We start from the raw sequence: 15,796 nt of genomic DNA, 5'->3' as shown, positions 1-15,796 counted from the left end.
TTTAAAATGGCATAACGCACGAATCATTGAAAACAAAAGAAAAGTTTGATTTAAACGAATAATACATGATAACGCTTTATTTATCACCCTGTCCATTACTAATAAACCATATTTCACTCACCCTCTTCAACATAATAAGCGTATTAAAACAACCTAAGTGTTAATTTCACAAAAATTAGTGCTATATAACAACCATGTAGAATATAACACTATTACCCTGTCCTTCGATATAATCAGGGCACTATAATCCGTAACAACCGAAGAAATACTTACTACACTCAATATTACCATTAACCTCTACAAGTTTTTAAAGAAAAATCCCTTTAACCAGCGGGAAGATAACTTTGAAACTTAACGCTGAACTAGTACATCTTAGTTTCGGCCCAGTGCCACAAGCGATAGTCGAACCTGGCTCCTCTTGTTGCGAGGCGAAAGTGCTAACCACTTTGCCACCCCACCTTCAGTCTTCTACCCCTGATAAGCTTAATATAAAAACCTTAATCTAATTTTTACAAAAAGCAGCACTTTTTCAACAACCTAATGTATTAACAACAATCACCTTGTCATTCATACAGTAAAATATCAGTTTTATCAATGAAAATAATGTTTATTGGTATAATTAGAAAAACCCTATTAAAGAAAATGAGGACCATTAAAAATTAATTCTGAAAATTCCCAACAAGGTATCAAATCATAGCGTAGTCAACGCTCTATAGAAAGATGCCCAAGATATCATATCATACCATAGCCAACATCGTGTAAAGCAATACTCAATATATCCAAAAATAGCATAGCCAATATCTTATCTAGAAATAGCTAATATAACAAAATTTAGCATAGCCAACACCCTGTACAGCGCCCTTAAAAGCACGCTGAAAGTATCCAACGCCCTAAAGAAAAGAATGAACACAGTTCACAGAGGTTTCCAAGGTCGAAGATCAAATATGCTAAGCTAATACCCAAGGCACCACCTATAGATTCTTTTACGGGGGAATCCATAGCTTGACTACATGGGGAGGGTGAAAAAAAGGCAATAGTGGAGGCAGAGGTAGTACGGCGGTGGTGGCCGCCACATGGGAGATTGTATAGGGGGTGGTCGATACGCTCGTAAAAGAGTGCATAGGCCCAAGTCATATATAGCGAATTATTTTTCAGGCTACAATGCGTAGGAGGGTCTTGGCGAGCCCTTCATGCCACGCGAGCCAACAGCTCCCTACACTTACTATTACCGTTAGCCTCTACACGTTTTTATGGATACAGAGGGCGCTGGTTTTTGAATTTTCAATTTGTACTAAATTCAAATATGACGTACGTGGGTTGTTGGATTCCGCGAATTGGGAAATAATGTCATTTAAAATTAAAATTTATTGATGCAACTATAAACTTAATAAGAAATTTACGAGGGCTAGCTAAAAACTAATTTACAAGAAAAAGAAACTTAAAGGGAATATAACCTGCAAGGCAATCTTTATGGAAGACCCCTTCAATTTTTCAAGTTTCCCTGTACAGTGGCGCCAAAAATTTTTAAAGCCAAAGGCAAGAGCGGTCAGAAATGCAAACGTTGGTGTTCCACACCAAATACCTGAGGTTATATTCCCTTTAACTTAATAAATATAAATTTAAAGTTGAAAATCCACCAATAAAACTAAAATCGACCAATGGCCAACTAGTAGACCCCACTCACCGAAATAAATACTTTACAATCGAGGGTCGGCCACGCACTATCGACAGGGCCGTCTTAAGACCTCTTGGGGCCCTGGGATAAATTATTTCTTAAGACCTTTGCGATCCCCAACGGTCAACCTTTGAATGTCCGTTGTCTAAATTCAACTACACAAAAATCAAACAAAAACTTTTAATTTCAAAAGCATAAAATAGACCTACCGAAAATAGATTTTACTGACGTGACTCGCTGTTAGGTTTTACAAATTGTTGGTACCGTATGATACGCGATGTGGCGAAGAGTCAAATACTTTAGACGTAACTAAAAGATACATAACATTAAATGAGCATAAATAATATTTAACCAACTAAACCCTTATCTCTAGAGTAGAGGCTGTATGGCTGGCCTTTCCGGGGCCCCAAAACTGGCTGGGGGCACTGGGCTGTAGCCCATTTAGCCCATGCCTTAAGACGGCCCTGACTATCGATAGACTGATCATTTATCATATTTCTACACACAGTTCGAGAGTAGTTGCATGAACATCGGCGGCGGCTGCGTTTGTGATGGTGTAAAAACGACTGCGACCATTGAAAAAGGTACAATATGTAGGTTGTATAGGATGAAACAATTGGCGAATAAGTAGATAAGTCCATAATGAAAAGGGATAATAAAGCTAAACCCTAAACAAATTTTGAAGAAAATTATAAACTTACAAATAGCTCGTACCGAGAGGTCTTCGAGCGGACAAAAACGCGAAACTCGGACCAAATAGATCTTCGTGTAAGTTGTATGGTTTAGTTTCAGTTTAAAACGGTCTCATAATTACTTAACTAATAAAAGGTTTTCTTTAGTTTCTTTATGTAACTGATTTTTTTGTAAAATTGTAATACACAAATAATTTATATTTTATACATGACCTTACTTTTATATATACGAAATATAGTTATTCAACTCAGAATTATTGAAATAAGTACGTTTTTAAGAAAATTTTATTATAGCTGAAATTCTAGAGCTTCATTATTTAATATTGTTATTACAATAACATAACGTTCTAGCCACGATATGCGCAAGGCCTACATGAATGACCGCATCCATTAGAACAGCACTTCTGATTGGAAGGACAAGAATCTGGGGACCTCCTGCAGCTCTCGGCACACGTTCCAAAAGATCCTCCCCTCACCGCTGGACAACGACAAGAGCTACCTTCATATACTATCAAAATAAACAATTCATTAAATTAAAAAAATCTATATAAAGAAATCTCTAAAAGTGAAGTATAAATTATTTATAAAATGCATTTACTAATGCAAATCGTACAGGGGCTAATTTGTCACCTAAAACACCCCAAAACTCTCATCCTATTTATGATTTTTGAAGCAGAGACTTGAGGCACTATTTAGACTAACAGTCAAAAGATAAATTGGAGGAATGGTTAAATAATTTTTTTTAATTAAATTATCTCGGCAGACACTTAAATTTCTATTTATAAGATAAGCTAAATAAATAATGTTATTAAGATAAAGTATTTCCAACAAGCTATGGCGTAGAAGTTCTATCGTACAGAAAATGATCTTAAGTGACTTAAGATGGAAGTACTGATTCTATAGAAGAGGATTTTTGAAACGCTATATAACTGATAAGTAAGATTAACTAAATATTCTGTTCAATCTGTCTCAGACTTTTAACAATATTTGACTTTAAATTTTCAGAAACGTAGGGAGACAAACTGTTTGAATATTTAAAATTGAAATAGCTTTTAAAGATTTTTAAATGATAACTTTATTTGATTCGATTTTCCATTTTTTGGGTTACCTTAAACATCGGGAGACCTAGATTAAAACTATTCTAACTTAAATTTAAATGTTTGAGAAAATCTAATTACTATTTTTGTAATTTAAAAACAAAAAACGTTTTCTTTTATACCATATTTTTCGTGTAAAAAAAACCAAGTACTGAAAATGGTGTTATGATAAATTGAGGTTTACTTCGACTATAAACTCACATGTCAGTTAGGGTTGATTTTCATTAAAGCAAAAAGTGATATTATTATGCTTTTTAAAAAAAATTAAAGAAAGCTTTTTTTAATTTTAACCCATTAAGTTACAGATTAATAAGAATAACAGATTTCCCTATCCCCAAGTATATTCCCGTTGGCGTGGCCGTAACACATATCTCGCACCTGATTAATTAAATGGACGAGCGGACTGTATTGTCCCACCCGTTACAATGGCTCATAACGAGCACAAAAAAAAATAACAGATTTAAAAGCATTAAAATTTATGCTTTTTAGAACAGGATAGTTCATTGAAAGAGTTTATAGGTTTAAAATATATTTACCTTGAACCAGTATCAACAACATCGAAAGGATAATTATTTTAGAGTTCATTTTCTTCTTACGGTCTTCAAACAATCAAAGCTAGCAGCTAAACGTTAACGTCAACGCTCTCGAGTGAAATACTTTAGAAACAGAAATGACCTCCCTTTTAAGCTCTCCTTTTTATGGCGATTTCGAAATTATTTCCGCGAAACACTTCACAAAAGATACGACGTGCTGTGCAAGTTGGTCTTCAAACTGCGATTTTAATCATCGCGACTGATATCAAGCGGTTAGATAGAATAAATTGGTTTGTCAAAATCTGTCAGAGTTGCAGAGGCTACGTGCAGTCAACATTTCATTTAACTTTATCCTTAATAATTATGTGTCAAACGGAATGGTTGGACAAACTATGAGCATATTGTTAAAATCTTTAAGCGACTGAGGTCCGTGTAACAGGTACATGTAGGTTATTTTGTTTTGGCTTTAAATTGGTCTCACAAATTCTTTACTATTATATATATTTTCTTTACTATTGCAAGCTCTTTAAAACGTCAGACAATAACTATAAATATGGTTTTGTTGAGATTTTTATAAAAAAAATAACTTGATGTGGTTCCATGACACGTATCACCGTAAAAAATTTACCTTTACCACCCGATATTAAATTTAAATATGGTTTTCAGGGTAATATACGGCACCCCAATTTTCGTGGTTTTATATTTTCGCCTAAAAATCTACATACAGTTCCTTAATTTTGGTCCGATTTTCATGTAAGTTATAGCTGTGGTTTCCATATAACCTAGAGTTGCAAAACGTTCCTTAATTTTAATTCTAAGTGAGGTTTTTTGGGCAGCGTATACGGACCACCGCAATTTCCAACATTGTAAATCCGCGTGTACGCGCCCGTTTCCCTCTAATAACTTGACACTTAACCTCAATGATTTCTTTACCATTAACTCCTCGCGCACCCGCGGCCATCCTCTCAAAGTTCACAAACCCCGTGTTCTCTCTTCTACCCGTCAGAATCATTTTACTTCTAATGTTATAGATGATTGGAACTCTTTACCTCGGGATATTATTTCTATCTCGAGTCGTTCCACTTTCAGACGTCATACCGCGACATTTCTCCACTTAGTCTCATCCTCTTCGTTTATTATTGTATTCCATTTGTTCTTTATTGTCTGCTATTTGTTATTACTATTGTATACAGTATATATCTGTCATTTGTACGAAGCTCTTACAGAAGCCCACCACTGCATGGAGGCTTGTTGAGCATTTTCTTTGAAATAAATAAAAAAATAATAATCCGCGACTCAACGAAATGGTGCTAGTTCTGTTCCAATTGTTTGTGAATTTTGTAGCCAATTCGTTGATAATACGTCGATGAAAGTTAGAAATGGCAAGAGCCTGTTAGCAAGACGAAAAAAGTTAATCTGACATGTAATCGGGGCTGATTATTTTAAAGTGCGCATCGAATTTTCGAAAACCAATAACGCCAAGAAACCAAACGCATTTACTAATCCGCCTTTTCAGTTTGGTAAATCGTAGCACAGACCAAGCGACTACATTCATAGTTATAAATATTATGTTTGCCTATTTATACTATCAAATCAAATCAAATTTATTAATAGCGATTGACTTAATATATTGCAAAGGATGTATGCGGCTAAGTCAGCGAACGACTTATGCCCCAGGTATAAAGATGAAAATAAATGTTTTTTAATAGTTTACAATCGGTTAAATTAACAAAAGTGGTTTCGATAAATTAAAATGAATAAATAGTAAAAATAAATAATATGTTGCTCCAGATTCAAATTATGATAGCTTTCTGATTGACGTTTTGTTAGTCAAGCACTTAACCACTTCCGGCACGTAAACTCCGAAAAATTAGCCTTTATTGGTCGCTGTATGGTCCTATCACGGCCAACTTTGATGACCGCGCTGTTGTGTGAGCAGTGCGTCATCAAAGTTGACCGTGGTCTGCTTTTGAGTAACCCCTGTGAAAAATTTAAACAATTTGGAGTGTTTTCATTATTTTTTTATTTATATTTTTTATTTTAAGCATTTTAATTTTTTTTTTTTTTTTACAGGGGGTACCCTTAAAATTGGTCAGGTTCCCAAGTTATTTTCAATGGGAAAATTTCCATTTTGTTTTGTCAAAAACATTTTTGGTTGCCATGGCAAAACGGTTGCCCATTGAATAAATTCCCTTTGGGGTTTTTCTAGTTACATGAAGGTCTACCAAACCCCGAGTTTGAACTAAAAGGGTGCGTTACACCTCGGGTCGTCTCCTTGTAAGTTCGGGGTATTCGATTGGCCCTCAAGCGTTCTTAAGCCCGTCGCACACTGGACGGTTGCTCGTCCTAGCAACCGTTGCTGGCATCGCCAACGTTGCTCGTATCGGTGACAATATATCGCACATTATAATAGCCTAAACTCGCGCTGACGCGGGCGACCTGCTGTTCGGACGAACGCACGTTTCATACCGACTTCAACTTGCCTGAACATTTTGACGCTCCTCATAGCTTCGGTTTCAGACGTCACTACATTCCTACTCAATTATCTATTAAGCATACGGGAAAGGGGTACACTAGATTTTTCCGCCAAAAAGAGAGATTGCATAACGCCACGATACACGTGGATATGTTTTCTTTTTGTTGAATTTAATTATTATCAGCCGGCTTATATCGTGGCAGATGACAAAATGTCAATTATTTTTGAAAATAATGAGGGGCGTGAAAACGCAATGAACGATGAAAATGACTGTGATAGTTTAGATTGGGATGAAAAATTTATTTATTTCCATTACAAAGGCCTAAAACATTTTAGTAAAATATTTTTAACCCTTTAATAACCCGGGTTTTTTCATTTTTATAATATAATAAATGCACACCTACTTTAAAATTCTAAAATATCACAAAATTATTAAAATATTTAAAGAGGATAATGATAAATGAAATCAAAATAGCTATACGAAACTATATTTATGCCCGCGTGACAGACACGACGGATATCAAAACAAACGACTGCGCGCGCATCCGATGGGGTTCCTGTTTTCTATAGTAGCGACCTGCGATTCGCCGAAAATGATAGCACGTCAGTGCCAGCGTTCTTACACGCTGACGACAAAAACGTGTTTTGAAAAAAATTGATATCCCGCGCCAGCTTCAACTTGAAGAAATGTTTTTCCAGGCCGCGTTCAGTGACGCTCAAAGGAGGGGAAATTGTTAATTAACCGTTGATCGCCGTTTGCAATCATGACGCCACGTCTTTTGAACGCTTTTTTACGATTGTTGTAAATTTTATAAAATATCGTCTGTCGTGTCGTCTGCAACTTGCCTTCCCGCGTGCTGTGGCGTCACGATTGCGTTTATTAACAAAATAACCGCTCTTCCAGCCGCTTATTTCGTTGACTCTCCGTTTGCAAACGTGACGTCAATCCCGGAAGTGAAAAAAGTCGTAGAGTAGCGAATGCGCATTCAACGGTCCAAACGATTGCTGTTATTGAACACGGCCCCAGTGTGCGACGGGCTTTAGACGAAACAAGACGTACGACGGTCAGAATACACACAATCCTTCTAATGTGTTAAGTTTGTTTGAGTTATTCACAGCAACCTACAACGCCGGTGGCATAACCAATATATATCCACGGCCACACATAATTGTATTAACACCTATTACTTAATTGTTACTTCTATTCATAATTTGAAAGCATCGAAGATTTCTTTTGCTTCTGATCACACTTATTTTTTACTTCGGATCACACTTATTTGTTACTTCAGGTCATACGTTGTAAGCATCGCGTATTACTCCGATAAGTGTCACACTTATGTGTTACTTTTGGTCATATTAGAACGGCCTCCGATAAGTGTTACACTTAATTGTTACTTCGGGTCATACGTTGTAAGCATAATACTCCGATAAGTGTCACAATTATTTGTTACTTCAGGTCATACGTTGTAAGCATCGCGTATTACTCCGATAAGTGTCACACTTATGTGTTACTTTTGGTCATATTAGAATGGCCTCCGATAAGTGTCACACTTAATTGATACTTCGGGTCATACGTTGTAAGCATAGTACTCCGATAAGTGTCACTATTATTTGTTACTTCGGGTCATACGTTGTAAGCATAATACTCCGATAAGTGTCAGACTAATTTGTTACTTTTGGTCATATTAGAACGGCCTTGGAAAATGCCAGAGTGAAATTCTCGTAAATTCTCTATAACCACACGTACTTCCAATGTTGGAGTTGATGGGGGTTACGGGGGGTACTTATACGCGGTCCAAAAAACCTTACTAAGAATTAAAATTAAGCAACGAAATTGCATTTCTAGGATATATGTAAACCACAGCTATTCAAAAATATAACTTTCATGAAAATCGGACTTAAATTAAGGAAAGTTATGTCGACTTTCAGGCGGAAATATAAAACCACGAACATTGGGGTCCGGTAAATAACCCCGAAAACTAAACTTAAATTAAATATTTACTGATATAACCGAAGTTGTAGTTCAACTGAATCCTAACCTATCCAATAATATATTTTTTAACGTTATCGGACTTAATTTTAAAGAAAATATCTACCACATAAAGCGAAATCACCGAAAATAGTAAATTGGGCATTTGCCCAATTTCTTGGGCTCCGATTTGAAAACTTTATGAAAGGCAATCAATGGTAATGTATGTACATTCGAACGAGATATCATTGACTCTTCTAGTTATAACCGTTGAAGAGGTATGCGTGACACGGCGGCATCGGCGGCAACGGCTACACTGTACGTGAGACTAATACACACAAATCCTTAGGATTGTGTGTAAAAAACGTTGCGTACAACTAGAGACAAACCGGCGGCAGCTGTTACAGTGAATAAAAGGAGTACCCCTTTCACTTTCTCAATAAAACATTTGAAAATCAGTTCTTGTATTAGAAATTATTTGTAACTGGTACTCTATATTTATTGACAAGTTGTATTTTTTCAATATGGGAATAGAGGTAAATGTATAAAATGAAAAATAATTCCCTATTGCGTAATGGTAAAGTCCGATTTAAAATCAAACATTTTATTTATTTGATATTACTGCTCAATAATATTTCAGTGCAGTTTTACTTGTGCCGAAAATATTAGAAATGTTTTAAGTAAAAATATGGTATAGGTTGAGAAACCCCTTTCGAAATTCTGTTGACTTGAAATAATATTGACTATTGTAACCTCGTAGCGAAAGGTAAGAAAGGTTTTTTCAGCCGTGACTAGTGGCACCAGTTAGTAAATGTAAAATCTATACTGTAGTTATTTAGACATGACTCTAACGCTAAGGCGGTCGTATTAAAATGGTCTTAGGAGAGAGCGTAGAATGGAGAGCTAGGTTTTATTTAGTCCTTGTCTCTTGGTTTTGAAGTGTTCTTACCCTTTTTGGAAGGTTTTTGGTCGGGGGTGGGGGGAAAAGAACGGAAAGTAAAGAAACAAATTTCAAAACAATTTAATTGAAATTGGGTTCGTTTTTCCTACATGGTACTTCTTCATAATAAAAGGATATCGTAACGTAAATCTCGATTGAAACTTTCACTAAATATTTAAAAATTTTTACGAAAAATGATAAAACGATTGTTGAAAAACCCCAAATTAACGCGCGTCCATACAGGTTTTGAAAAGGAAAGACATTTGAAGTACCCAAAAATAGACTGGGTAGGGCAAAATGTCCGTGGAAATGGTGTAACCGCAATGTCTCGGCGTACTTCGTAAGAGGCGAACCTTCAGGGAAATTTGTCTCAATCCGACGCGATGGATAAAAAACGAAATGAAATTGAGTACACACAACCCCCCGGGGGGATGTATTAAATATATTTTAAATATTAAATTTAAAATTTGATCAAATTTTCAATCATCAACTTAATAAACCCGAGAGGAATTTGATCGGAAATGAATTTTTCGAGTTACCTGGTTGTGAAAATAAGGTAGTGAAACGCAAATGTTTTTTGGAGTTAGAAGGCGATTGTATCAATTGGCGCGAAATTCAAATATGACAAAAGCGCGTACGCCGGTTGCGAGGTCCCGCGAATTGGCCAGAAATCTCACTATAAATTAAAATTTCTTAATGCCACCGAAATGATCAGTACGAACTAAAAATATAATTTTCAACCAAGTCGGTCTTCATTTAAAAAAATGTATGTAGATTTAAAGTCTAATATAGCCATACTAAAATGGGCAAATGACCAACTTGGGGGCCCCGATCTCCAAAATTCATAGCGGGCTACCGAGCGAATGATATTTCCTTTCGATTAAGACATCCCTGGCGCTAACAAGGAGACTACCCGAGGTGTTACACACGGATTTTGTTCAAACTCGGGGGATTGGTAGACCTTCATGTAATTTGAAAAATCCTAAAGGGATTTTATCAATGGGCAACAGGTTTGCCATGGTAACGAAAAATGTTTTTGACAACATAAAATTGGAATTATCCCATTGAAAATAACATGGGATTTTGATCGATTTCCCTGTGAAATTTGTTTTAAAAATTGATCAAAATGTGATAAATTTTATTTTTTTCAATTTTGTAAAATGTTTCACAGGGTGGACCCTTGGAATCGGTCAAAATCCCATGTTATTTTCAGTGGGAAAAATTCCATTTTATGTTGTCAAAAACATTTTTTGTTGCCATGGCAAAACCGTTGCCCATTGAATAAAATCCCTTTAGGATTTTTCAAATTACATGAAGGTCTCCCAATCCTCCGAGTTTGAACAAAATCGGTGTGTAACACCTCGGGTAGTCTCCTCCTAAGTCTAATTCTTGGAGAGTTATGTGGAATACGGCGGCATCGGCATCGGCTACCCACAATCCCTTGGGGATTGAGTGTAAAAAACCAAAGTATCCGGCCAATTAAGCCAATTAAAAAGAGGCCTTAGTGTTCCCAGCTCCCCATGTGGGTTAATTTGTACTTTTTTAAGTAAAGGCTTTAAGTCTAAAAACAACACTAATTAAAAACAGAAAAAAAAACTTTAATCGGAAGTACGAATGGAAGTCTGATTTTCAAAATCCCTTAATAGAAATTTAATAACAAAATAAGTCCACCATAAGCATCTTCCCCGTCATTCACGAAGTCGGTAGGCTTAGCAAGGCCTCGATAAAGTTCGAGATACCCTCTACGTATTCTCCAGACGTTTTTGGTTATTCTCCGAACCTCCGTTATCCTCGAACGCGAAGGCTACGAACAGTTTCGCGTTGGGAGGACGAAACAATACGAGGCGAGACAACGAAGGCCGGGGAATTGCAGTTTTCCCTCAAAACAGGCTTTACTCCAGAGACCCGGGGCTAATTAAAAACCAATTAAACTCGGCCAGTGTGTGGGCGCCGCCGGAAAACCAAAAATTAGAAACCGGGGTGAAAGGGCACGAGCGGTTCTCGTGCGGGGGAAACCCCAACAACAGCCCCCGACGCCCCACTACGCAAACCTCAAAAAAACTAACAAATCTTGTAAAAATTCCCCGGAGCCAACGAGTTCGCTCCAAATCTCTGGTAACCATGACAACCGCGTTTTAAAAAAGCCTCTCCTCCGCGTCTTCATCCTCCCTAGACGAGCTCTACTACGCCTTTGAAGGCAGACTCGGGGGTAAAGTCCGCGCGCGCTACGTCGTGCAAGGTAACTTACGTAAGGGATAAATCAAAGTTGATCTGACAGCGTAGTCAAACGTAATTCGGGTACAGTCCCCTAATGGAGTTTGTACCAGATAAAGTCGGTTATATACGACAGTGGAGGGCGGAGTATAACGCCGATTTGATTTGGGTCGGCGGCGGCGTTTCGCGAAAATCACCCGGCGGCGGTGCGGCGTGCCGATTTTTCAAAAATCCTCACCAGCGTTGAATTTTATCGGCGGCGGCGCGAAAGGTGAAAAGTTTCAAAATTTTCAAAAATGTTTTAGAAGGAAAAAAATATAAAGTTACGTAGAAAATCTCCAAAAAAATTCGGCGGCGGGATCAAAATTATTCGGCGGCGGGATCAAAATTTATCGGCGGCGGCGTCAGCGGCGCGCCGAAAAGAAATTGTCTCGGCGGCGGCGGTTCTACGCCAGATAAAATATCGGCGACGGCGGCGTTGGATCGGCGGCGCTTGGCTCTAGTGGAGAGGCCAAAAATTTTAAGAGGATCTCTCAAACGCTCGTGACGTATAGAATGTAAACCGCAAGGTCGGCAGGAAAGGCGGCCGATAGGAGCGTCGTTCGAAAGGAGAGGGGGGAGGGGTGGAACGAGCGATATATTTATTTTAGGAGAGATTCAATTTCCACCCCTCCCTCACCTTTTCCCACGCGCCGTTCCTCTTCTACCGCCATCTAGTGTCTCTTTTATCTCAGCGCGAGAGAGAGGAGGGAAAACAGCTCCGGGAGCTGGCTAAAAATGCAAATTATTGCCCAGTTTTAAATCAAGGGGAAAGCGAGGGACTTATTGATTCCTCAGACTATAAGGAACAGCGCGGGGGGGGGTAGAGAAGGGGGGGAGACACTCTTTGCGGCGAAGAAGAACGCGCGGGGGTAGGCGCCAAAGGGGACCCACAGGCTGATTATCACCCCGAGAAAATCTGCCAAAAAGGAAAATGAGATTTTAAAAAGACGAGGGAGTCCGTTTGCATAATACGAGCGCGTGCGTTGGACGGGGGAGGGGGAGGGGGAGGGGGAGGGGGAGGGGGTATAAAATTCAAAGGCCCGCGGTTGTTTCGCGGCGGGGGCCAGGTTAAGGCGATTGATTTTAATTATCTTCGGCCCACCCCCGTGACAAAGAGACAATTACGGTTACAAAATTTTCAAAACCTTCTTACTAAAAAAATATATAACGTATAACCAAGAATGCAATCGGGATGAACGGAGAATACATAAGCGTTGTTTTCATGATTCCCAGAAGGTATAACCATAAGTAACATAATACCTCTAAGTATGACATTAGGAATTGTTTTTACTACATCCTTTCTTCACAGTGACGCCAAAATAATTTCTTATAGCGCCCCTCGGTAGCACTGTGGTTACGCAACAGACGATTTTTTTGGAGTACTATATGATTGGCTGAATTTGTACTCTGACTCCTTTTGGATGACCAATAGAAAAATTCAAATCACAAAGAGGGTTCAACTTCCGGGTTACAGAGTTGCTAGTCGTTTTACTGATTTGTCTTTGGTGAAGAAAGGACGAAGCAAGAAAAAATGTACGAGCAAGACTACAAGTGTCATACTTAGAAGTAGTATGTTACTTATGTTATATTGTAAAAAGCAAAGGTGCCTTGCTGAAACGAAATGGAAGGAATGCGAGGGTTCGTAAGTAGGGTTGTTTTATCGAATGGGAACAACGAAAGTACGAATGGGAACAACGAAAGTACGAATGGGAACAACGAAAGTACGAATGGGAACAACGAAAGTACGAAGGGGCCAACGAAAGTACGAAGGGGCCAACGAAAGTACGAAGGGGCCAACGAAAGTACGAAGGGGCCAACGAAAGTACGAAGGGGCCAACGAAAGTACGAAGGGGCCAACGAAAGTACGAAGGGGCCAACGAAAGTACGAAGGGGCCAACGAAAGTACGAAGGGGCCAACGAAAGTACGAAGGGGCCAACGAAAGTACGAAGGGGCCAACGAAAGTACGAAGGGGCCAACGAAAGTACGAAGGGGCCAACGAAAGTACGAAGGGGCCAACGAAAGTACGAAGGGGCCAACGAAAGTACGAAGGGGCCAACGAAAGTACGAAGGGGCCAACGAAAGTACGAAGGGGCCAACGAAAGTACGAAGGGGCCAACGAAAGTACGAAGGGGCCAACGAAAGTACGAAGGGGCCAACGAAAGTACGAAGGGGCCAACGAAAGTACGAAGGGGCCAACGAAAGTACGAAGGGGCCAACGAAAGTACGAAGGGGCCAACGAAAGTTCGAAGGGGCCAACGAAAGTTCGAAGGGGCCAACGAAAGTTCGAAGGGGCCAACGAAAGTTCGAAAGGGTTTAAGAAAGTCTATGAAAAAAATTCAATTTATTAAATTTCTTCTTAGAAATAGGACCTACGCAAGTCTTAAAACAGCACTGTTAGTAAGAAATAAATTAGTCCCGTACGGTTTGTTAGGCGGATTAAAGCAAATTATTTAGATGCCCGCAATCCTCCCCCGGGGGACAAAACACGTGTACAGTGTATAAAATATTTTATTACGCTAGTTCCAAAGCTCCCAAATTTCGTTAGGTATACCCGAATATATCGCGGCTATATTGTTTCGAATCATATCGTCTCGAAGCGGCCTTTATTTCGTCAAGTGTAAAAATAGCTCAGTCGAAAGCGTGGTACGAATAGAATATTATTCTAATCCAACGTAATGGGCATCCCTTCAAATTGGAGCGACGTTGCTCAACGGGCCGATATTAGGACCAAAATTGCCCCAGGCCTTAGAGAAGGGTTCGAAATCCCGGGAGAAAATACGTACGTAAAAATATTTCAATGATGGCCGTTTAAGCCCGTAACGACTTAATAGAAGCGTCGAAACAGCCCATCGGGACGCGCCGTACATCAAAACCCCGACGCTCTCCGAGAGAACGACCGACCAAACCCATCAACGACTGTCCCTTTATTTATTTATTTATTTCGATCATCGCGCCGAGTCGACCATTAAACGGCCCTTAAAATGTAACTCCGCGGCCAGCAAAAAAACAGACGCCATCGCGAATGGAAAAATATCACCACCTCTTTCCGCAACAAAAAAAAATAGAATAAAAAATCCGGTAACCTTTTGACGACGCTAATTTATACCGGTGACGCCGAAGTCAACCTCAATTTGCAATGGCACACCCGAATTACCAAGCTACTTTAAACAAACGATGTAAAACGCTGGCCACGGTTGACAAAGAACTATTACTAAGAGTACCGTCGCTGAGAGGGGGAGAAAGACCAAAAAAATAGCAATAAATAAGGCGGGGGTTCGTTGGCAGGCTGATTTTGACACCAAAGGGGTTTTAAGAGAAGAGACGCCAAAATTTGTTATGTATTTAGGCGCTCAAAAAGCGTGAGCGAAAGACATCGGAGGATAAATCTTTCAACCCGCGAAGCGGAGTCATCCTCCCAGCAGCGACGGAGTGGACTGATAGAAAAAATCATTCCGGGCGCGTATCCCAAAAGGGCGGATGCAATGGACGGGTGGGGGATTCTCCCGCTCGGATCGTTTTATTCCATAAGATGCTCAATTTTTCTCAACGCGATCATTTCCATCCTCCCCCCACCAAGCATCCGCATCGGATAAGGATGCTGGGGACGGTGCCCATCGACGAAACCGATCTTAGTCGAGCGTTCGGGTCGCCGTAACGTTCCCTCCTCCTCTTACCTCGTCGACAGTGTCAGGTGAGGGTCGCGGGGGCCGCTCGACCGCCGTTTTGGTTTAAGGCTAGCGAGAGGAGAGCCCGATATAAGAATGGCCTTTTTGGAAGAACATTAGGGCTTGTTTTCTAGGCGTTCTAAATCTATCACTGTCTCGAGATTCCCGCTAGAATCTACTGGAGTTCCCCTAAAAAAGAGAGAGTGAGAGCTAGCCACCCTCGGCTCCCCGAAAAAAAACGAGAGAAAAAACACATCATTTTGCAAAAATGACAACATATAGGGGCGAACCCGCGGAGATCGAGAGAGAGAGAGAGAGAGGAGTGTTCCAGAGACCGGGAGACGGAGAGGACGGTGACGTCGTCATGGCAACGACGGGAGAAAAATTGCGCGAGGAAATCCCCCGCGCGCGCGACACGCGAAAATCGAGAGCGCGAGCGGCGGAGTAACACCCCCGACATCCTTCCCGCCCGAATAACGAGAAATTTGGGCA

At 39.7% G+C, this 15,796-nt stretch overlaps 1 protein-coding gene and 1 long non-coding RNA gene across 2 annotated transcripts in view; both read right to left on the bottom strand.

Annotated features, from left to right (window-relative positions):
- The window catches only part of LOC149933070 (uncharacterized), a 165,848-nt gene that overhangs the window by 114,630 nt on the left and 35,422 nt on the right, over nt 1-15,796 (bottom strand). The gene's annotated exons all lie outside the window — the stretch shown is intronic.
- Nucleotides 2,635-4,223, bottom strand: LOC149933071 (uncharacterized). Its single transcript, XR_016473086.1, has 2 exons — nt 4,001-4,223; nt 2,635-2,875 (listed from the first exon to the last, which is right to left on the bottom strand). It is a non-coding gene; the product is annotated as an uncharacterized LOC149933071 (long non-coding RNA).

Source organism: Leiobunum rupestre, chromosome 8, assembly GCF_980474605.1.
Source record: "Leiobunum rupestre chromosome 8, qqLeiRupe1.1.hap1, whole genome shotgun sequence".
Classification (NCBI taxonomy): Eukaryota; Metazoa; Arthropoda; class Arachnida; order Opiliones; family Sclerosomatidae; genus Leiobunum; species Leiobunum rupestre.
This window is presented reverse-complemented; position numbering and strand designations above follow the sequence as displayed.